At 41.2% G+C, this 24,306-nt stretch overlaps 1 long non-coding RNA gene across 1 annotated transcript in view; it reads left to right on the forward strand.

The window, feature by feature from the left end:
* Positions 1–23,710, forward strand: part of LOC309656123 — a 78,104-nt gene extending 54,394 nt beyond the window's left edge. The window contains exon 4 of the long non-coding RNA XR_014261151.1: positions 20,653–23,710. This is a non-coding gene — a long non-coding RNA (uncharacterized lncRNA). The remainder of the gene's footprint in view (positions 1–20,652) is intronic.
* Positions 23,711–24,306: the final 596 nt, after the last annotated feature.

Below are 24,306 nucleotides of genomic sequence, written 5' to 3' on the forward strand. Positions count from 1 at the left end.
GCCCGGAGCCTGCGCGTCTGGAGCCTGTGCTCCACAACAAGAGAGGCCGCGACAGTGAGAGGCCCACGCACCGCGATGAAGAGTGGCCCCCGCTTGCCGCAACTGGAGAAAGCCCTCGCACAGAAACGAAGACCCAACACAGCCATAAATAAATAAATAAATAAATAAATTTATTAAAAAAAAAATTCTGCACTAAGGACCCTTCTTTTTTTAAAAAAATTAATTAATTAATTTTGTTTTTGGCTGCGTTGGGTCTTCGTTGCTGCGCATGGGCTTTCTCTAGTTGCGGTGAGAGGGGGCTACTCTTCGTTTCAGTGCGCGGGCTGCTCATTGCAGTGGCTTCTCTTGTTGCGCAGCACAGGCTCTAGGCACACGAGCTTCAGTAGTTGTGGCACGCGGGCTCAGTAGTTGTGGCCCACAGGCTTAGTTGCTCCGCAGCATGTGGGATCTTCCCGGACCAGGGATCGAACCCCTGTCTCCTGCATTGGCAGGCGGATTCTTAACCACTGCACCACCAGGGAAGTCCAAGGACCCTTCTTATGTGTTCCCACAGCATGCTGTATACCTGTGTCAGATGGTTTATATTGATTTTAATTGTCTATTTCCTATTTGCCCCAAAGACTCAGCTCCTCCTAGAAGGAACCACGTATTGACAGCTCTGTTCCCCAGTGCATTCCACAATGCTGCACACAGAGGGCTCATCAGTTGAATGAACGCTCCTAGGAAAGACATCACATAAAGGCTGAACCTGTTGTTGCTACTGCAACTATTGTGAAGTTGAATTGAGGAAATACATGTGAAGGCATTTTGTAAACTATTAATTACTACACAAATGCACATGATTATTGTTACTGGCAAATTATTTTTCTCAGATAATTTTCGAGGGGTATGTATATATATATATATATATATTTAAACAAGCAAACGTAAATGATTTTTATTAGATTCCTTTTGTCGTTCTAACATTTTCATAATACATGCCCTTTTATTTATTTTAACATCTTTATTGGAGTATAATTGCTTTACATTGGTGTGTTAGTTTCTGCTGTATAACAAAGTGAATCAGCTATATGTATATATATATCCCCATATCTCCTCCCTCTTGCGTCTCCCTCCCACCCTCCCTATCCCACCCCTCTAGGTGGTCACAGAGCACTGAGCTGATCTCCCCGTGCGATGCAGCTGCTTCCCACTAGCTATCTATTTTACATTTGGTAGTGTATATATGTCCATGCTACTTTCTCAGTTCGTCTCAGCTTACCCTTCCTCATGTCCTCAAGTCCATTCTCTACGTCTGCGTCTTTATTCTGTCCTGCCCCTAGGTTCATCAGAACCTTTTTTTTTTTAGATTCCATATACATGTGTTAGCATACTGTATTTGTTTTTCTCTTTCTGACTTACTTCACTCTGTATGACAGACTCTAGGTCCATCCACTCGAGGGGTATATTTTAATGGGTGCAGGTATGATATTGAGTCTTCTCTCCCTGACAATGGCAAAAATGTCTGACCCATCCTCTATCTGCTTGCATTCTAAAGAGTTCAACTTCTTGCAGGAAGGAGGACTGCTGGGAAAAGAAATTAACAAGGAAATGTTTCACTTCAGTGAAAACAGGCATGAGTGAATGGTAGGCAAGGATTATATGGGAGCAAGGTATAGGAAAATACATAAAGCATGTCCTGACAGCCTCAAATAGCACTTTTCATCTATTCCAGAGTCTTTGGTCAATGACACTTCTTTATATGAGATGGAGTTCTTTGGCTCAGGGCTTTTGTCCTCGTGAAAGGCATGGCTTTGCTCTCTAGGTTGCAAAGAAAATGTTTTAAAACTGGGATTTTTGTCATTAGTTTCCCAGGAAACCATTTTGGTTCTGATGCTAATTTGTGTACCTGACTGTTTTAATTGAAAATGGGGCCTAGAGGAGGGGGAGCAGAGGGAAAGACTGCTTTGGGTTACTGCCCACTAAGAGGGTGCCAGGCTGAGTGTGCCAAGTCGACTTGGCTTTACCCTGTACTTGGTGCCAGCTGGCGCCAGGCTTCTCAACTGAGGTCACCAGAGTACGGGGCCAGGAGACAGAGACTCGTTTTCTTATTTCTGACCCAAGAGAGTAGAGGTTGGGCCCAGCAAACACTCACTGCTGTCTGAGTTAGAGGAAGCCAGCAGACAGGCCTGAGCAAGACAAACAGCTCATGTCTTGGAAGTGTTCTAAGTTTCCTGCTTAAGGCATTTTTTAAAAATCTCCTCCCTCAGATGGAATGATGTCCCTAGAGGGAGTGGATATCTGGAACTTACCTTTACCAAAGCATCTACAAATGAGCTGTATTTACTCTTCTGTGGCTTTTTCTTTTGGTGACCGGAGCCTCCACGATGATGCCATGGAAGGTGTGGCTTTGCATGCCAAAGAACAAAGCATTCTCACTTAAGACCTGTCACGTTCCCTAGAGAGGTAGCAGCGTATCTGTGCATTTCAGCTCCAAACGCCTGGTAGCGAAGGTTTGTTAGCTGCCGACAGTCCTGAAGCCTCCCTGCTGGACGGGCACAGCTCACAGGCAGGACCCTCACAGCCAGACCTGGCCTCACAGCTCTGTGCAGTGCACAGGGAGACCAAGGGTAACAGGGTCTTGGTAAAAGCCATTCCAGGGCCATGTAACCACGAAGGGTGAACCCTGGACTAGACTGTAGCTTTCTTTATGTGCAGAGGTTCCCACGTAGACCTGGATAAGCATCCTCTCTAGTCTAGAACCGTGCCGCCCAATATGGTAACCACTGGCCACGTGTGCTATGGAATGCTTGAGATGTGGCTAGACTGGTTTGAGACGTGTAAGTGTAAAATACACACTGACGTTTCAAAGACACAGTATGAGAAAAAGGTGTAAACTATCTCAATAGTTTTTTATATGGATTACATGTTAACATGGTAATCTTTTAGATAGATTGAGTGAAATGAAAATATCGTTAGAATTAATTTCACTTGCTTCTTTTTTTTTAAATTAATTAATTAATTTATTTATTTTTGGCTGTGTTGGGTCTTCGTTTCTGCGTGAGGGCTTTCTCTAGTCGCGGCAAGCGGGGGCCACTCTTCATCGCGGTGCGCGGGCCTCTCACTATCGCGGCCTCTCTTGTTGCGGAGCACAGGCTCCAGATGCGCAGGCTCAGTAGTTGTGGCTCATGGGCCCAGTTGCTCCGCGGCATGTGGGATCCTCCCAGACCAGGGCTCAAACCCGTGTCCCATGCATTGGCAGGCAGATTCTCAACCACTGTGCCACCAGGGAAGCCCTTCACTTGCTTCTTTTAAATCTTTTTTTTTACTATGGTTAGTAGAAAATTAAAAATTATATACATGCCCACATGTATATTTCGATTGGACAGCACTGGCCTGGAGTGAGTCCCATCCTACTCAGTGAGCGGCTAACATGCTGAAATAGATAAGACCCAGACTCTGCTCTCAGACACTCCCAGTCTAGGGGAGAGGCAGGTATTTATAGAGCTATAGCCTGGGGTGACTGCTGCAAGAGGAGAGTGTGCACAGTGCTGTGGGAACCCCAAGGAAAGAAAGACACCCAGGTGGAGAGCATCATCAGGGAAGGCTTCAAGGAGGAGGGAGTGGGATACACAGGGCTCTTAGTGATCAGAGGAAAAGAAGGCAATGATGTGAAGAGGCACAGATGGGGGACGTGCCTGCCCTGTTTCAACACAACACATATGATTCAGTTGTGTGTAGCTGTAACAAAAAATGGGAGTGAGTGGAGGAGAGGAAGCTGTGAAGACAGGCCAAGCCTTCAGGTTCTGGTGGGTCTCTCCTGCCCTGAGGACTCTACACTTAGACTGTGGCTCAGGAATTCTCTCATCGTGATGCACTGAAGAATTACTTGGGGAGTTTTGAAAATGTCACACAGACAGAGACTTCGATCCTGATGTGCTAGGCCTTGGAATCAACATTTTAAAATCAGCACCCCTGATGACTAATGCAGACCCCACTCTGGAAAATGCTACTGCAGGTAAGTGGGGAGGTGTTTGTTAAGCGGTGATGTGATCATGCCCGCATTTAAGGAAGATACTCAGAGAATACAAGGCAGGTGGACAGGGAAAGTTCTCCTGAGCCTGTAGAGTGTTGGCTGTTCAACTATCAAGGTGAGAAGTGAGGAGGGTCTGAAGTAGAGTGGTGGAAATTCAAATGGGAAGGGGAGATGATTGCCAGAGATATTTAGAGAGTCAAACTATCAGGCCTTGCTGACTGACTTGGTCCTTCTGTGTGCCCTTGTTTCTTGCCCCAGTATCACATCTGAGCACTGGTTTTGTCGTTTGCTTATTACCCCTCACTTTAGAACACGAAAGTCTTCTTAGTGAGAACTTCCAAAAAGGAGCTGATAGAGGGTTCAGTTTCTGAGAGACTTCAGTTTCCTATTATAAAGGCATTTTTAGGGGATCTAAAGCATACCTACCTCTAACACCTTTTCTAAGTTCCCTCTTATACTCCTGACCACAGCTGCATAAAATGAACAGAACCAGAGTGGAGGTGTCCCAGCCTTCCCAGAGCTTCCTGGCTGCCTTGACTCCTCACCAAGTGAAGAAAAGACCAGGCTGGCTTACATTTTTTTTTAATTGGAGTATAGTTGATTTACAATGTTGTGTTAGTTTCAGGTGTACAGCAAAGTGAATCAGTTATACATACAGTAAGTCCCCTACATATGAACCTTCAAGTTGTGAACTTTCAAAGATGCAAACGTGCGTTCACATGTCCAATCAAGTAAGTTAGTTCACGTATCTGGTGTACATTGTAACATGCGTGCATCCTCTACAAGTGGTTGTGCTTTTTTGTACTTTACTGTACAGTACTGTATAGAGTACAGTAGTACAGTATCTTTATTTCAAGCCCAGGATGTGCGGAAGCAAGCGTAAAAGCAGCGGTAATGTAGCTGGTACTGCTAAGAAGTGGCAGGAATTGGAGGCCCAGAGAAAGGATGAAGAGAGACAAGAGGAAGAAGAAATAACTGAAGAACTGAAGAGATTCACGATGCAGGAAATGGCAAGGGGATTTTCTTTATTTGAGAAGGCACTGTGAGTTTTTGAGGCTCAGGACCCGAGTGTAGAACTGTACAGGAAGGTTGCAGCAGCTGTTCAGAATGCAATCCAGTGCTACCGTGTCATCTAAGACAAGAAAAAAAGAGCTACTACCCAGACATCCCTGGATCGTTTTTTCAAGAGGGTAGATAGAATCAAATACAGCAAGGAACCAGAACCTGTGCCATCAACATCAGGCATGCGTGAAATTGCAGCTTGCTCTCCATCTCCTATTGCTGATGGTCCTTCAGCTCTACCATCTTCCACCTCCTCCCCCTCCTCCAGTCAGTAACTCTTCTTGCCTGTTCACTCGATGCCAGCCCCTGTATGCCAGCTGCTGTACTGTACTACTGTACTTTTCAAGGTAGTGTACTGTAAGGTTAAAAATGTTTATTTTTTGTGTTTGTCTTTTATGTATTATTTATGTGAAAAGTATTATAAACCTATTATAGTACAGTACTATATAGCCGATTGTGTTAGTTGGGTACCTAGGCTAATTTTGTTGGACTTAAGAACAAATTGGACTTACGAATGCACTCTCGGAATGGAACTCGTTCTTATGTAGGGGACTTACTGTATACATATATCCATTCTTTTTTAGATTCTTTTCCCATACAGGTTATTACAGAATATTGAGTAGAGTTCCCTGTGCTATACAGTAGGTTCTTATTAGTTATCTATTTTATATATAGTAGTGTGTATATGTTAATCCCAGTCTCCTAATTTATCCCTCACACTCCCCTTGCCTTTGGTAACCATGAGTTTGTTTTCTACATCTGTGACTTGATTTCTATTTTGTAAATAACTTCGTTTGTACTATTTTTTTTTAGATTCCACATATAAGTGATATCATATTATATTTGTCTTTCTGACTTACTTCACTTAGTATGGTAATCTTTAGGTCCATCCATGTTGCTGCAGATGACATTATTTTGTTCTTTTTTGTGGCTGAGTAATAGTCCATTGTATATATGTACCACATCTTCTTTATCCATTCCTCTGTTGATGGACATTTAGGTTGCTTCCATGTCTTGGCTATTGTAAATAGTGCTGTAATGAACACTGAGTGCATGCATCTTTTCGAATTATGGTTTTCTCTGGATATATGCCCAGGAGTGGGATTGCTGGGTCACATGGTAGTTCTATTTTTAGTTTTTTAAGGAACCTCCATACTGTTCTCCATAATGGTTGTACCAATTTACATTCCCACCAACAGAGTAGGAGGGTTCCTTTTTCTCCACACCCTCTCCAGCATTTATTATTTGTAGATTTTTTGATGATGGCCATTCTGACTTGTGTGAGGTGATACCTCATTGTAGTTTTGATTTGCATTTCTCTAATAATTACTGATGTTGAGCATCTTTTCACGTGCCTATTGGCTATCTGTATGTCTTCTTTGGAGAAATGTCTATTTAGATCTTTCACCCTTTTTGTAATTGGGTTTTTTTTTTTTTGGTATTGAGCTGCATGAGCTATTTATATACTTTGGAGATTAATCCCTGTTGGTCACTTTGTTTGCAAATGTCTTCTCCCATTTTGTGGCTTGAGTTTTCATCTTGTTTATGGTTTCCTTTGCTGTGCCAAAGCTTTTAAGTTTAATTAGGTCCAATTTTTTTGTTTGTTTTTATTTTCATTACTCTAAGAGGTGGATCAAAAAAGATACTGCTAAAAAAAAAAAGATACTGCTGAGATTGGTTCAAGATGGCAGAGTAGAAGGACGTGCTCTCACTCCCTCTTGCAAGAACACCAGGATCACAACTAACTGCTGAACAATCATAGACAGGAAGACCCTGGAGCTCACCAAAAAAGATACCCCACGTCCAAAGACAAAGGAGAAGCCACAATGAGATGGTAGGATGGGCGCAATCACAATAAAATCAAATCCCATAACTGCTGGATGGGTGACTCACAAACTGTAGAACACTTATACCACAGAAGTCCACCCACTGGAGTGAAGTTTCTGAGCCCCATGTTAGGCTTCCCAACCAGGGGGTCCGGCAACAAGAGGAGGAATTCCTAGAGAATCAGACTTTGAAGGCTAGTGGGATTTGATTGCAGGACTTCAACAGGACTGGGGAAAACAGAGACTCCACTCTTGGTGGGCACACACAAAGTAGTGTGCGCATCGGGACCCAGGGGAAGGAGCAGTGACCCCATAGGAGACTGAACCAGACCTACCTGCTAGTGTTGGAGGGTCTCCTGCAGAGGCGGGGGATGGCTCTGTCTCCCAGAGTCCTCCATTAGCCCCACAAAACAGCCCAGGTAGGCTCCAGTGTTGGGTCGCCTCAGGCCAAACAACCAACAGAGAGGGAACCCAGGCAGACCCATCAGCAGAAAAGCGGATTAAAGTTTTACTGAGCTCTGCCCACCAGAGCAACAGCCAGCTCTACCTACCACCAGTCCTTCCCATCAGGAAACTTGCACAAGCCTCTTAGATAGCCTCAACCACCAGAGGGCAGACAGCAGAAGCAAGAAGAAATACAACCCCACAGCCTGTGGAACAAAAACCACATTCACAGAAAGACAAGATGAAAAGGCAGAGGGCTATGTACCAGATGAAGGAACAAGGTAAAACCCCAGAAAAACAACTAAATGAAGTGGAGGTAGGCAACCTTCCAGAAAAAGAATGCAGAATAATGATAGTGAAGATGATCCAGGACCTCGGAAAAAGAATGGAGGCAAAGATCAAGAAGATGCAAGAAATGTTTAACAAAGACCTGGAAGAATTAAAGGACAAACAAACAGAGATGAACAATACAATAACTGAAATAAAAATTACACTAGAAGGAATCAATAACAGAATAACTGAGGCAGAAGAACGGATAAGTGACCTGGAAGGCAGAATGGTGGAATTCACTACTGTGAAACAGAATAAAGAAAAAAGAATGAAAAGAAATGAAGACAGCCTAAGAGACCTCTGGGACAACATTAAACGCAACAACATTCACATTATAGGGGTCCCAGAAGGAGAAGAGAGAGAGCAAGGACCCGAGAAAATATTTGAAGAGATTATAGTCAAAAACTTCCCTAACATGGGAAAGGAAATAGCCACCCAAGTCCAGGAAGCACAGTGAGTCCCATACAGGATAAACCCAAGGAGAAACATGCCAAGACACATAGTAATCAAGTTGGCAAAAATTAAAGACAAAGAAAAATTATTGAAAGCAGTAAGGGAAAAAAGACAAATAACATACAAGGGAACTCCCATAAGGTTAACAGCTGATTTTTTAGCAGAAACTCTACAAGCCAGAAGGGAGTGGCATGATAAAGTGATGAAAGGGAAGAACCTACAGCCAAGATTACTATATCCAGCAAGGATCTCATTCAGATTCGATGGAGAAATCAATAGCTCTACAGCCAAGCAAAAGCTAAGAGAATTCAGCACCACCAAGCCAGCTCTACAACAAATGCTAAAGAAACTTCTCTAAGTGGGAAACACAAGAGAAGAAAAGGACCTACAAAAACAAACCCAAAACAATTAAGAAAATGGTAATAAGAACATACATATTGATAATTACCTTAAACGTGAATGGATTAAATGCTCCAAACAAAAGACACAGGCTTGCTGAATGGATACAAAACAAGACCCATATATATGCTGTCTACAAGAGACCCACTTCAGACCTAGGAACACATACAGACTGAAAGTGAGGGGATCGAAAAAGATATTCCATGCAAATGGAAAACAAAAAAAGCTGGAGTAGCAATACTCATATCAGATAAAATAGACTTTAAAATTAAGAATGTTACAAGAGACAAGGAAAGACACTACATAATGATCAAGGGGTCAATCCAAGAAGAAGATATAACAATTATAAATATATATGCACCCAACATAGGAGCACCTCAATACATAAGGCAACTGCTAAGAGCTATAAAAGAGGAAATCAACAGTAACACAGTAATAGTGGGGGACTTTAACACCTCACTTACACCAAAGGACAGACCATCCAAACAAAAAATAAATAAGGAAACACAAGCTTTAAATGACACAATAGACCAGATAGATTTAATTGATATTTATAGGACATTCCATCCAAAAAGAGCAGATTACACTTTCTTCTCAAGTGCGGACAGAACATTCTCCAGGATAGATCACATCTTGGGTCACAAATCAAGCCACAGTAAATTTAAGAAAATTGAAATCATATCAAGCAACTTTTCTGACCACAACACTATGAGATTAGAAATGAATTACAGGGGAAAAAACGTAAAAAACATAAACACATGGAGGCTAAACAATACGTTACTAGATAACCAAGAGATCACTGAAGGAATCAAAGAGGAAATAAAAAAATACCTAGAGACAAATGACAATGAAAAAACGATGATCCAAAACCTATGGGAGGCAGCAAAAGCAATTCTAAGAGGGAAGTTTATAGCTATACAAACCTACCTCAAGAAACAAGAAAAATCTCAAATAAACAATCTAACCTTACACCTAAAGGAACTAGAGAAAGAAGAACAAACAAAACCCAAAGCTAGGAGAAGGAAAGAAATCATAAAGATTAGAGCAGAAATGAATGAAATAGAAACAAAGTAAACAATAGCAAAGATCAGTAAAACTAAAAGCTGGTTCTTTGAGAAGATAAAGAAAATTGTTAAACCATTAGCCAGACTCATCAAGAAAAAGAGGGAGAGGACTGAAATCAATAAAATTAGAAATGAAAAAGACGTTACAACAGACACTGCAGAAATACAAAGCATCCTAAGAGACTACTACAAGCAACTCTATGCCTATAAAATGGACAACCTGGAAGAAATGGACAAATTCTTAGAGAGGTATAACCTTCCAAGACTGACCCAGGAAGAAATAGAAAATATGAACAGACCAATCACAAGTAGTGAAATTGCAACTGTGATTAAAAATCTTCCAACAAAAGTCCAGGACCAGATGGCTTCACAGGTGAATTCTATCAAACATTTAGAGAAGAGCTAACACGCATCCTTCTCAAACTCTTCCAAAAAATTCCAGAGGAAGGAACACTCCCAAACTCATTCTATGAGGCCACCATCACCCTGATACCAAAACCAGACAAAGATACTACAAAAAAAGAAAATTACAGACCAATATCACTGATGAATATAGATGCAAAAATTCTCACCAAAATGCTAGCAAACAGAATCCAACAACACATTAAAAGGATCATACAGCATGATCAAGTCGGATTTATCCCAGGGATGCAAGGATTCTTCAATATATGCAAATCAATCAATGTGATACACCATATTAACAAATTGAAGAAGAAAAACCATATGATCATCTCAATAGATGCAGAAAAAGCTTTTGACAAAATTCAACACCCATTTATGATAAAAACTCTCCAGAAAGTGGGCATAGAGGGAACCTACCTCAACATAATAAAGGCCATATACGACAAACCCACAGCAAACATCATTCTCAGTGGTGAAAAACTGAAAGCATTTCCTCTAAGATCAGGAACAAGACAAGGATGTCCACTCTCACCACTGTTATTCAACATAGTTTTGGAAGTCCTAGCCACGGCAATCAGAGAAGAAAAAGAAATAAAAGGAATCCAAATTGGAAAAGAAGAAGTAAAACTGTCACTGTTCGCAGATGACATGATACTATACATAGAGAATCCTAAAGATGCCACCAGAAAACTACTAGAGCTAATCAATGAATTCGGTAAAGTTGTAGGATACAAAATTAATGCACAGAAATCTCTTGCATTCCTATACACTAATGATGAAAAATCTGAAAGAGAAATCAAGGAAACACTCCCATTTACCAGTGCAACAAAAAGAATAAAATACCTAGGAATAAACCTACCTAGGGAGACAAAAGATCTGTATGCAGAAAACTATAAGACACTGATGAAAGAAATTAAAGATGATACAAAGAGTTGGAGAGATATACCATGTTCTTGGATTGGAAGAATCAATATTGTGAAAATGACTATACTACCCAAAGCAATCTACAGATTCAATGCAATCCCTGTCAAGTTACCAAAGGCATTTTTTACAGACCTAGAACAAAAACTCTTAATATTTGTATGGAGACACAAAAGACTCCGAATAGCCAAAGCAGTCTTGGGGGAAAAAAAAGGAGCTGGAGGAATCAGGCTCCCTGACTTCAGACTATACTACAGAACTACAGTAATCAAGACAATATGGTACTGGCACAAAAACAGAAATATAGATCAGTGGAACAACATAGAAAGCCCAGAGGTAAACCCACACACCTATGGTCAATTAATCTATGACAAAGGAGGCAAGGATATACAATGGAGAAAAGACAGTCTCTTCAATAAATGGTGCTGGGAAAACTGGACAGCTACATGTAAAATAATAAAATCAGATCACTCCCTAACACCATACACAAAAATAAACTCAAAATGGATTTGAGACCTAAATGTAAGACCGGACACTATAAAACTCTTAGAGGAAAACATAGGAAGAACACTCTGACATAAATCACAGCAAGGTCTTTTTTGATCCACCTCCTAGAGTAATGGAAATAAAAACCAAAATAAACAAATGGGACCTAATGAAACGTCAAAGCTTTTGCACAGCAAAGGAAACCATAAACAAGACGAAAAGACAACCCTCAGAATGGGAGAAAATATTTGCAAACGAATCAACGGAGAAAGGATTAATCTCCAAAATATATAAACAGCTCAATATTAAAAAAACAAACAACCCAATCCAAAAATGGGCAGACCTAAATAGACTTTTCTCCAAAGAAGACATACAGATGGCCAAGAAGCACATGAAAAGCTGCTCAACATCACTAATTATTAGAGAAATGCAAATCAAAATACAATGAGGTATCACCTCACATCAGTCAGAATGGGCATCATCAGAAAATCTACAAACAACAAACGCTGGAGAGGGTGTGGAGAAAAGGGAACCCTCTTGCACTGTTGGTGGGAATGTAAATTGATAGAGCCTCTATGGAGAACAGTACGGAGGTTCCTTAGGAAACTAAAAATAGAATTACCATATGACCCAGCCATCCCACTACTGGGCATATACCCAGAGAAAACCATAATTCAGAAAGACACATACACCCCAATGTTCATTGCAGCAGTATTTACAATAGCCAGGTCATGGAAGCAACCTAAATGCCCATCAACAGATGAACAGATAAAGACGATATGGCACATATATACAATGGAATATTACTGAGCCATAAAAAAGGAACGAAATTGGGTCATTTGTAGAGACATGGATGGATCTAGAGACTGTCACACAGAGTGAAATAAGTCAGAAAGAGAAAAACAAGTATCGTATGTTAACGCATATATGTGGAACGTAGAAAAATGGTACAGATGAACCAGTTTGCATGGCAGAAATTGAGATGCAGATGTAGAGAACAAATGTATGGACATCAAGGGGGGAAAGCGGTGGGGTCGTGGGGGTGGTGGTGTGATGAATTGGGAGATTGGGATTGACATGTATACACTGATGTGTATAAAATGGATGACTAATAAGAGCCTGCCGTATAAAAAAATAAAAGAAAAAAAGAAAGCAACATGACTGCTTAAAAAAGAAAAAAAGATATTGCTGTGATTTATGTCAGAGTGTTTTGCCTATGTTTTTCTCTAAGAGTTGTATAGTATCTGGCCTTACACTTAGGTCTTCAATCCATTTTGAGTTTATTTTTGTGTATGGTGTTAGGGAGTGTTCTAATGTCATTCTTTTACATGTAGCTGTCCAGTTTTCCCAGCACCACTATTGAAGATACTGTTTTTCTCCACTGTATATTCTTGCCTCCTTTGTCATAGATTAGGTGACCATAGGTGTGTGGGTTTATCTCTGGGCTTTCAATCCTGTTCCATTGATCTATATTTCTGTTTCTGTGCCAGTACCCTATCGTTTTGATTACTGTAGCTTTGTAGTATAATCTGAAATCAGGGAGCTTGATTCCTCCAGCTCTGTTTTTCTTTTCTTTTTTTTTTTTTTTAATTTTGTTAGTTTGTTTATTTATTTATTTATCTTTGGCTGTGTTGGGTCTTCGTTTCTGTGCGAGGGCTTTCTCTAGCTGTGGCGAGCGGGGGCCACTCTTCATCGCGGTGCACGGGCCTCTCACTGTCGCAGCCTCCCTTGTTGCGGAGCACAAGCTCCAGATGCGCAGGCTCAGTAGTTGTGGCTCACGGGCCTAGTTGCTCCACAGCATGTGGGATCTTCCCAGACCAGGGCTCGAACCCGTGTCCTCTGCATTGGCAGGCAGATTCTCAACCACTGCGCCACCAGGGAAGCCCTGTTTTTCTTTCTCAAGATTGCTTTGGGTATTCAGGGTCTTCTGTGTTTGCATACAAATTGTAACATTTTTTGTTCTAATGTTGTGAAAAATGCCATTGGTAATTTAATGGGGATTGCACTGAATCTGTAGACTGCTTTGGGTAATATAGGGCTTATATTTTTAATAGAAGAGGGAATAAAGTTATTTGCTCATGCTACACACATAACAGCTTTTATTTATTTATTTATTTATTTGGTGAAAATTCATATGGCTGCATAACCTAGTCATAGAAAGATACAAGCTTATTAAGTACCCACACATGATATAAACAGTAAATGGAAATGTTAGCAAGATAATAAAGACCTGAGTTTCAAATGGACTTCAACCAAGGATGCTTTAATCATGCCCACATATTTTTTATTTACTTTGTTTTCTTGAAAGTTCACTTTCTATTTACTATTTCCTTGAGAAGGCTGTCTTTGATCTCAATTTCTAAGTTTGTTTTTTTCAGGCAATGGACTCCGAGACTAAGGAGGGGAACTGGAGTTTTGAAACTTACCAGTTATTTGGGGACTTGCGCTATACGTGGCTGCCATGGTATCATCTAATAGCATGATAAATGCACGCAGGTTCTCTCCCCCACTAGTCCCAGAGCCCTTTCTCTGGCCAGGCACCCAGTGTACTTACAAAAGAATATTCTTGCAACTTGGCCCTTTTTCTTCATCTTTGGCTGCTGCCATTGCTGCCTGTACCTCTTGGGGTTCCTTTGCCCTCAGACAGGGCTGTGGTTGCACAGTGAATTTTCTCCAACCTTCCCAAGTGTGTTCCTTAGAAGTTTGTTCCCACTAGCATTCAAGTTGGAGTACATGTCCTTTCATATTTGGGGGTTTATATCTGGTAGGCATTTGAGAAAGACAGAGATCATTTCTCTCCCAACGCAATGCTCAGTATACTTCTTCCCCCAGATGAGTGGTACTCTGCCAAACCCCTAATAAACTAGAAAGAGAAGAAAATGTTGATCAAATGATGCAGCGTATTTATCAGAAAGGGACTACAAACATCCAACTTAATGATAAAAAACATTAGAGGCCTTCCTTTTAAAGTCAGGAAGGTGGCACTCTTCTGGAGAGTCCAGGAAACACACAAGAAGAAAAAAAGATGCATAAAGTTTGCAAAGGGAAGGATGATATTTTTGTTTAGTCTAAAAGAATCATCTAAAAGCAATTAGACTAATAAATTCAGTAAGAGGAATAGATAAACAATAAAAGCATAAAAATCAATCATTTTCTGGTAAAACATCAAAAAACGTCCAAAAATACGTGGGAGGCTATTGTACGTGAGAGAAAAACTCACACACAATAGCCTCCATACATGTGCAAAATGGACTTCAGAATCTGTACTGAAGAAGACTATAGAAATTTACTGAAGTACATAAAATAAAAATTGAATAATTGGAGAGAAATACTGGGTTCCTAGAAGGAAAAACTTCATATTGTAAATATATCAACACCCTCTGAAATAGCCTGTAAATGTAATATAATTTTAATGAACGTCCAAATCATTGTTTTTGGAGATTAGGGGATTTGTTAGTTAATGTTAAGTTTTATCTGTAAGAATAAATGGGTGATAACAGTCAAGAAATTCTGAGGAAGAAAAACACTTACATTGAAAAGAAAAATAACTTCATAATTTCAGAATAGCAGGGTATTGGTCTCAAAATAGACACATGGATCTTCAGAACTGAATGAGAAGTCCAAAAACAGACCCACGTGTATATTGGAAATTACAGTATGATGAGAGGCATTTCAAACTAGCAAGGAAACAATATTTAATTAAATATATTACACAATGAATTGTAATTTTTGATAAAAATGAAATTAGTGTCCTACCTCACATCACACCCAAAATAAATTCCAAAAGGATTAAAAATTTCAGTATTAAAGTATGGAAACCTTACCTTATTTGAAATATATATTTTCCTCTTACATTTATTGATTGATTGATTTAGCTTGGGGCATGTAGTGGATGCCGGGATGCAGGCACTGTTCCTCCGGCTTCCGGGGCTGTTGACTGCTAATGGCTCACAGCTGCATTCCTTGTGGGACATGCCCTCAGCTCAGTGGCTCTCAGCTGGGGGCAATTATACCCCCAGGAGCCACTGGCAATATCTGGAGGCATTTTGATTGGCTGGTGGTGAGGAGGGGAGTGCTACTGGCATTTAGTAAGTAGAGGCCAGAGATGGTGCCAACCATCCTATAATGCACAGGACAGGTCTTTGCCCCAACAAGAAATTACCTGGTCCACAATGATGATAGTGCCACTGTGGAGAAATCCTGACCTAGCCAAGGGAAGCTGTCTTGCCTAATGTTATACCCCCTGCCCAGTGCCAGTCAACATCCAGTGCAGTGCTACAAAACCCTGGCCCCTTTGCCTCACTTTGGGATAACTGTGGACTGAAGTCTCTGTGGCACCTACACTGCAGTTCAATTTTTCTTCTGCCCAGTCCTGCTTCCCTCACTTTCTTACAGGTGTTGTTTCAATAAATTCCCCAATAAACATCCTGCAAGCAAATCTCTATCTCAGGGTTTATTTCACAGGAACCTAAGACAGTTGGTACCAGGAATGGTCCAGGAAACTGACTGACTGTACAATAGGATTTTGAGGCTGGATTATGCCGTGTCCAGCTGGTAATTAGGACCCCATGATTGGTGCTAAGTGAAGGACTGATAAGCCTGGCATGCTACATCAATGCAACTGTTAGAACTTTTACCAGAAGTGAACTGGAGAAGGTGCCAGTAGAAGGGAATGTACTGACAGGTACAAACTCTCAGGTGTTTGCGAGGAACAGGAAAAGTACTCCTTTAAGGACTGTGGACTCTGTTGACTACTGCTGGCTGTTATCAATATTTTTGAGAAAGACAATGAAAGGTAGAGGGATAATTAATCCCCAGTTAAGGGTGAAATGTGAAAGTCGGAGGGCCTCCTTGGCTGTTCCTACAGCTGCAGGGCAGGCAGTGCTGAGGATCAGAACCAGGACTTAATTTTTAGTGTAAAAGATGAAGGCTGACTTCTTAACCCCTGCAAGTCTCCTACACCAAGATCAGGGCCCTGACTGAGAAGGAGTGGGATCCTGGGACTTGAGATGGGGACGCCTGGGTCACTGCACTCAAGAACTTTCAAAACACAGACAAATTTGAACCCTTTAGACCTGCATAAGAGAGCCACTCCTCCCTGCTAAAGGCTAGTGTCCCTTCCCACCCCCTCCAAAGATGATTCAGAGGTCTCTGCTCAATAGATCACACAGGTCCTGCTCCGGATCTACGCTCACCTTGCCTCCTGGCCATCAGACCAATCACTAGGATCAAGTCACGAACGTAACCCAGCTGGGGAAGTGCTGGGCCTATAAGGGAGGAAAGGGATTAGATGCAGAAGCATCTTTGGGACCTAGCCAAAATGTATTGACAGAAGCCAGTATGGTATTATGAGACTGGAGCCTAAAGATTCTGGAGAAAATGGGGGTGGAATGTAAAGTTGGATAAAGAAGAGTTTCTCAGTAGAAGAACACTTGCCTGGGACACAGATTATTTTATTCCTGGCAAGGACCCCAGGAGACAGTGCTAGTGTGCTCTAGGAAGCTTGGAAAAAGCAAGAGCCCGCATTTAAATGAGAAGTCCAGGACAGGTGGAAACAAAACACACAGAGAAATGGGCATTCCAGAACAGATATGCTCTGTAAGACTGGAAATAAGCACTGGTGGATAGGGTCTGGAGGACACTCTATTTACCAAAATGATAAGGAATGTGTTGGTGGGGAGGCCACTAGCATTCCTGAGAAGCGCAGGGACGGCTGTCCTCTGTAGGCCACAGCTCATGGTAGAAAATTTATTACAAAACCGGTCATAGTAGAATGGGGCTGATAGTATCCTGCAAATGTAGAGGCAAGATGTTGGCACTTAACTGTCAGAAGCAAGATGAGCACAGTTCTTGTAATGAGCAGTCAGCTTGGAGTGGCAGCCAGCACGGTCTGACATTCAGAGAGTGATAGAGATGGTTCATAGAACATGGGGTTCCCAGGGGCTGGCTGGATGGGCAGCTGACAAAGATACTTCTTAATCTATACCCTCAAAAGAAATCAAGGATAGGGGCTTCCCTGGTGGCGCAGTGGTTGAGAGTCTGCCTGCCAATGCAGGGGACACGGGTTCGAGCCCTGGTCTGGGAAGATCCCACATGCCGCAGAGCAACTGGGCCCGTGAGCCACAGTTACTGAGCCTGCGCATCTGGAGCCTGTGCTCCGCAACAAGAGGGGCCGCGATAGTGAGAGGCCCGCGCACCGCGATGAAGAGTGGTCCCTGCTTGCCACAACTAGAGAAAGCCCTCGCGCAGAAACGAAGACCCAACGCAGCCATAAATAAATAAATTAAAAAAAAAATGCAAACCTTAAAAAAAAAAAAAAGAAATCAAGGATAAATAATCAAGATGCTAAGAGCAGCCACCCCAGTAAAAAAAACCAAAAAACAGTGATCCTCTGCCTATTTTCTGGACCTGAGCCGGTTCTCAGATCCTGAATGCATTCACTGAATTTGAGGCTATGACCCTGTATCATCATGGCTGGTGTATAGGGTAATGATCCCCCGAGTCCTTCCCCAGTGGGACCTATGGCCACTTCCTAAGGCAAATGTAGCGTGGGTAATGCAGAGCACCTGGACATTTTGATGACAGTTGGACACGGGGTTTCAATTGATACCAATACCTGGCGACCTGAAGTGTTTGAATAGCCCTCTTATTAGTGGGGAATGTGTAAAAACCAGACGAAGAATGGGGTCCTGACCAGGAACGGAGATCTAACCAGTGGTCGTTTTGCTAGTCACTGAATGCTTTTTTGTAATGAACATCTTTGGGAGTTGGGAGAACCTTCTTTTTGATTCATTCTTCTGTGGAATAAGATATCTCATAGTTGGAAAGGCCAAGTGGAAGCCTCTGAACCTGCTTCCTCCCTTACCAAGCTATTAATCAACAGCATTATCACATCCTGGGGCGAATGGCAGAGATTAATGTCACCCTTAGAGATGGAAAGGATGCAGGGGCAGTGGCCCTCATCATATCTCCATTGAATTCCCAAGTCTGGCTCAATACAAAAAGTAGGTGAATTCTAGAAGATGACAGTGGACTAGGACAGACTCAATCAAATAGTAGCAACTGCAGCTGCTATGTCTGGTGTAGTATCCTTGCTAGGGGAAATTAGCACAGCCTTGTACATGGTATGAAGCCAGTGATCTGGCGAGTGGGATCAAAGTGGTGCGCATTCGCGTGGGACAGATAATGGCGTACATTTACCTTCTTGGGCCAAGACTTATGCTAACTCTCCCACCCTCTGTCATAATATAATCCGAAGGTACCTAGAAAATGAGGATATTCCACAGAACATCATATGGATTCACTGTATTGATGGCATCATATTAACCAGGCAATTTGAGAAAAAATTAACAAATTGTTGGAGGATTAGTTAAGACAAACACAAATTTGACAGGCATATCCCTCCAAAATTTATTTCGATCTGTAATCAAGCCCATAATTAAGTTTCCTTACAGACATGGTCTTGTGCTGAGGGCTATACTAAAGGCGTCAAGCAAGTGTGAATGTGGTAACGGTGAAATCCCAAGGGGAAAAGTGCAGTCCATGAAAATACCTGCCTTCCTATTGGCTCAGACCAGACCTGCCTCTAGGCTAGAGTCTGGACAAGCATCTCATACCGGCCCTGCCAAACACCAGCGGCTGGCCCTACCGCTGCCCTCACCAAATCTGCAAAGAAGCAACAGGTGATCTCCACAGGGTTCCAATAGGCTATCAGGTCACACACAGTACTTTGCTTGGAAAAACTCACTTATGTATCTCATCACTGATCAAATTCAAGTACTTCATATTTACAGTTTAAAAGCTTGAAATGGGTTAATTTATCATAGCCCAGCTTCATGACACTGATGCATGTGCTTGTACCGAGTGGCTATGAGCTTGGTGCTCTTTGATTTAAGTGCAGGAAGCTTTTATTTTTGAATTTCTACTTACTCATGGCAATACATCAAACAATCAGTTTTAATATCTTTAGGGTTAAGTGCACTCATGTAATTTAGAATTAAATGATTTTTATTAAGCACTTTTACAAACTATCTACATGCTATACAACTCCACTGATTAAGGATCATGGTGACTGGTAAAACAGCAGCCCCCATGAATTAGGGAAGCATTAGTGAAATGCATTCTCTGAGTACATCACAGAATGCATTCAGTACTAAGTAACTCGAATGTCACAAGAGAGTCCGAATGAAAATTTCTCTCCACAAAGCAAATACAAAGCAAAGATAACCCTGTCGGCTATATTGGATTCTAATAATGACGTATCCCTGGTGTGTGGTCTTTCTTCTTCTCCTGGCCTATATTGTCCCCCACTCCACTCTCACCTCAGCCCCACCCTCCTCATCTTCTAAGGTTAGCAGGTTATTTCTCTTTGAGGCTGCTGGGAAATGGGGCTGGGAATGGGGCAATAGTCAACCTACCCAGGCCCTGTTCCCCTGTAAAAGCTTTGCAGTAGAGCTGCTCACCAGCAGAGGGCAGCATAAATCTGTTGCCTTGCACATGCTCAGAGAGGTTTTGGGTTTCCCCCATCTCTAAAGACAGACTGGGGCTTCTGGGTGTGGCTCTCCCCACCTACCCAGGCAGGTATCACTGTGACAACACATGATTCTGTGTGCTGTGAAAACTGATCGTATCTCCAGTTCATACTACTTGATCAAAACGAGTGAAAGTCTCTCTTGTTTCAGCTGGGCATTGTTATAGACATCAGGTGGAGACCCCTGAGCTTACTCTAGGATTCTCTGGAGAGTCACAGTTTCATTTTTGGCTCAGAGGTGGGTTTTTTGTTTATTTGTTTACTTTTTATCTTTGGTGTGTGTGTGTGTTTGACTTTCCCTCAAAAAAAAAAAAAAAAGGCAAACCAAAATTAAAGTCTTGAAAGAGATATTATTCAACTTGTGGCTGTGTGAACTGGCAAACCTTTCTCTTTACCTCCATCAGAAAGATATCTAGAGTCAAAAGGATCTTATTGGCTTTTATTGGAACTAACACCCATCTAGTTCAAGTGGTTGCTTTCGTACAGCTGTCAGGCCTCAGTTGTAAGAATATGTTTCTCAGCATAATAATAGCCGGGGTTGACTGTAGTGGTGGTCCTTAAAGATCAAAGCCAAAACCTGGCTGATAGGAGAAATATTATTTCCTTTATGGAGAATTAGCCTAAGAAAGTGAGTGATTGTTACTACAAGCTGCACCTGACTTCATCGATGACACATCTCGCACCGGTGGGGAGACTACATTGTCATTCCGTTTTCTTCAGGAAACAAGAATACTCCTCTAAATGCTACGGACTGAGTGGTGAACTTCAACTCACACCTGGGTCATGCCTGAGGCCTTGCTTGATGAGTTTCAAGTGCTGTAAGGAGCCAGCGGAAGAAGCTTCTTCCTGAAAGGTAAGGGAGGATTGGCCCCAGAGAGAGCAGTGGGGATCACGCAACTGAAAGACTTGAAGAGAGGTTGGAGATGGGGTTGTGGTGGGGTGACCAGAGGGAGGAGAGAGAACTCAGGCGGGGAGCGCACCTCTGGCAGGGGCGGCCGGTGGGAGGGGTGGGAGGCACTACCCTTTGGTACTCTTAATTCTGGAAGGCAGTGACCCTTGGTGGGGACAAGGGAAGCTCTCAATTAAGCTTTTATTTCTTCCTGTGGCACCATTTGGAGAACTGCCTGATTCTTCAGTTAAGAACTTAATTTTTCTGTATTGTGGTCTGGAGGGCTTGGTTTCGTGGAGGCTGGTAGGCTTGGGGCAGCAGGAGGACTATTTCCTTGAGAGTTCGGGGCTGAGGGCAGGAGGAACGCTGTCTCCAATCTGTGGATTGTTTTCGATTATCAGAAGCATAGAGACCAATGACCCAAGGCGGTCACAAACATGAGCGGTGCCAAGACTAATCTTTCTAAATTCTCTGTTCCTCCCTGCTTATAACTTCTTTGGGGTCGCTCAAAGTTAAAAGAAGATTTTGTTTCTGACTTTCCTTCCAACTCAACTCTTTCACCCCCGAGGATTTGTCTTTCTTGGATAGGTACCCCTCCTCGGTACTTTCACACCCTGTGCCACAGCATCTATTAAGAGTGGAAATTTCCCTTCTAGACTGTGAGCTTCATGAGGACAGAGATATTGTCAGTTTTTTCCTGGTTCTAGCCCTAAAGCATATCACAGCGCCTGCACAAAATAGGTGATCAAGAACTAGATGTTGGATAAATGCATGAGTAGATTTACTTGTCTTATCACATTTAATCCTTACAGTTTGTATGGTTACCTTCCATTTAACAGATGTGAAAACTGAGGCTTAAGCAGTTACATAAATTTCTCAAGATTACACAGCTATTATATAATTCAGGAGGAGGCAGTATTTGAATTGGGCCTTGAAGGGTAAGTAGAATTTCAACAGGTGCACAAGGGAACTTCAAAGAGGAGGTAAGCACATGAATTTAAGTATGGAAATAGCAAAGCATGTGGCATATTTGGGGGTTGGTTATTGTCGACTTTGGTATTGTAAAAAGGTATGTGCCATGGTGTAGTGGAAGACCTGAAGTGGAGGCTGGAGTAACAGTGAAGTAACAATAATAAGAGTAGATAACATTTATTGAGCGTTCAGTACGTGCCAACACAGTTCTAAACACTTAAATGTGAAAAATACATTTATAAATATCTAGTACATGCCCATGGTAACAAAGTTTAAAGAAACAGAAGGGTATACAGTGAAGAGTAGGACTCCTTCCCCTGCCTATATTTTCCTCTACCTTGTTTCCCTCTCCTGAAGCAACCATTGCTTCTGGTTTTTTGTATATCCTTCTAGAGAGTCCTATTCTATGTATATGGAAGTATATATATATATATATATATATATATATTTTTTTTTTTTTTTACACCAATGGTCATGTACTAATATACTGTTCTACTCCTGGTTTTTTTTTCCATTTTCAATGTATTAGAGATCAACACATTTTCTGGAGCTGCCTCATTCTTTTAAACTGCTTCTTAGTATTCCATTATATGGATGTGCTATAATCTATTTAACCAGTTCCTTCCCAATAGACATTTAGGGTGTTGCAAATCTTTTGCCATTACAGTCACCTATATTTAATATCCTTACATGTTTTGCTTTCAACTCATGTGTCAGTGTATCTGTAAGCTAATTTCTAGCAGTAGAATTGATGGATTAAATGGAATGTGCATTTTAACTTTTCACAGATTTTGTAAAATTGCTCTCCAAAGAAGTTATTCTACTTTATATTTTTACCCACAATGTATTATCAAACTTTCTGATCTTTGCCAATTTGATGGGTCAAAAATGGATTTTCACTGTTGTTTTAATTTATAATTCTCCTATTATGAGTAACATGAGCATTACTTGATATATTTTAAATATAATCAAATTTTATTTCATAAAATATAAATAAAATTTATAATATTTAAATTAATTAAAATTTAAAGTTTAAATATAGTTTAAAATAAATAATATAAAATATTTTATAAAGATAAAATAATATATTTTATATATTATTATTATATATAGTTTCCCTTTTTTCTGTAATTGTGCTTATTTTCTGTTCTGGTTCTATTTCTATGTTGTTGTTTTTTTTTGACTTTTTAAATCAATTTGTTTGACCTCTTTATATATTAGGGGAATTAGCCCATTAGTATTATATGTCTTACAAACATTTTTCCCTTAATTCGTCATCATTTTTCTGATATTATCTATGGTATTTTTACATTTTTATTTTTTTAATGTTTTATCTCAGAAAATTTCAAACATATACAAAAATGGAATAGATTAACAAATTTTTATGGGTCAAATACCCAGCATTATCAATATATAGACAAACAATTCATTTACTATCACCCCTCCCTGCATTACTTCTATCCCTCTGCCCTGCTGGATTATTTTAAAATAAATATGTCATTTTATGTTATTTTTGGTTTTGATAATTTAGTCCTGCAGTGACTTTAATTTTTGCATAGGCAAATTTATTAGTCTTTCATTTTATGGTTTCTGTTGTGTAGATCACCAGAAACTCCCTGAGAGTATATATAATCACAGCAAACTTTTGAGGTGAGTAATATTTTAAAGATGAGCAAAATTTAGCCACAGAGAAGTTCAGGTACTTTATCTAAGGGGATACAGCTTGTAAAGGGTAGGACTTGGGACCAAACCCTGGCAACCTAATCCAGGGCTCCCTCTCCTGACCATTACACCATACCCCTGCCCAGTGTGACTGTAACGGCCGTGCTGATCAAGGCTGAGGCCTCACGTTGGCACTCAGGTTCATTCATGGCTGCTAAACAGTGCGGTCGTGTACAACTCCTCTGCTCCACAGTGACTGCACGTGAGCCTTCCAACGCCGTGCACTTAGGGGGAGGGGGAGGGGGAGGGCGAGGGGTGGGGTCTGTCACAGATGGCCTAAGAATCTTATGAAAGTTCCTGGACCCTGGTCATAGGAAGCATGCATATTCACACACGTGGATACACACACACACACACACACACACACACACACATGCACACGTACACATGATCCAGGGACTTGCTTATCTTCGTTCTGTCATCTCTGTATTAGTCAAGGAAACAGGCTCTCAGTTATCATGAATCTGGATTGGATATTTATCAGGGATTTTTACCACTCGGTTCCCTAGAGAACAGTACAGTTAGATTATATTTGTATTTGTAGGCAGGTGAGGATGCCCATGTAATCACTGCATCTAAAGGCTAAGAGGTAAGTTATATTACTCAGGCTCAGTAGCAAAGCGTATGTTAATTTAACCTGACATGGAGCATGTTAGGTTAATATGATTTGGATTACATGTATCGTTTTTAGAAATTGATGCTTTTGTTGCTGGTTTCTCCTGACATTTTTGAACTATAATATGGAATGCAATACTTCTTCAACAAAGAAGGTAATTCTCACTAGTGAAGGT

This window comes from Balaenoptera physalus (assembly GCF_965194825.1).
Source record: "Balaenoptera physalus genome assembly, chromosome: 2".
NCBI classification, from domain to species: domain Eukaryota; kingdom Metazoa; phylum Chordata; class Mammalia; order Artiodactyla; family Balaenopteridae; genus Balaenoptera; species Balaenoptera physalus.